The sequence below is a fragment of the Myotis davidii genome, unplaced genomic scaffold (genome assembly GCF_000327345.1).
Source record: "Myotis davidii unplaced genomic scaffold, ASM32734v1 scaffold1525, whole genome shotgun sequence".
Lineage (NCBI taxonomy): Eukaryota > Metazoa > Chordata > Mammalia > Chiroptera > Vespertilionidae > Myotis > Myotis davidii.
Window position 1 is genome coordinate 630181 of NW_006296279.1, and position 775 is coordinate 630955.

Consider the following 775-nt stretch of genomic DNA (forward strand, 5'->3'; position numbering starts at 1 on the left):
GGTTTGATCCACTCTGCATTGGCCTAAAAGAGAATTCTTCCAGGGCAATCTTTTTAAGTGTTTGGGAAATACCTTACTGTTGATCCCAACTACTACTCTTGCATATACCTCTGCATAGTGAATGCTCACAGTTCAAACACTTACTCATGAGGGAAGAAAGAAAGAAAAAAAAAATCATCAACAGGCCCCAACACCAGACAGCCTGGCACGTGGCCAAGGCCCTCAAATCTGGTGAAGGAAAAACGCAGTTCCCTGTTCCTTCTGCCCTCATGCAATTCAGAGAAGCATTACAGAGCACATCTCCTGCCAGGCTGCAAACCCTGCCAGAATGCGGCTCTTGCCTCACCTCTGCTTCAGGGCTCCGCCCTCTACAGCTCGGCCCCAAGCCCTGACCACAGGGCAGCAGCACCCACTGGGCAGGCGCCAAGTAGGCAAGAACCCCGTCCTCATGTCACCAGACCGCCCCCACTCCCAAACTAATGCAATAGCAAAAAAAAGGAAAGAAAAAGAAAAAGGTCAGAAGAGGAAAACGGGGGTAAAGGCTTAAAAAAAAATACAACTCTCAGCAAAAGAGAGCTGCATTGCTCAGCACTGGCAACTCAGCTCGGCACCATCGGTCTCTTCCTGGGAATCAGGTCCCCGTTCAGGGATTAAGAAACAAAAACTGCATTTAAAAAAAAAAAAAGAAGAAAGAAGCACAAACTGCGGCGTTCGGGCCTAGTCTGCTCGGCCTGATGGGCCCGGGAACGCGAAGGTCGCCAGCTCCGGTGACCGA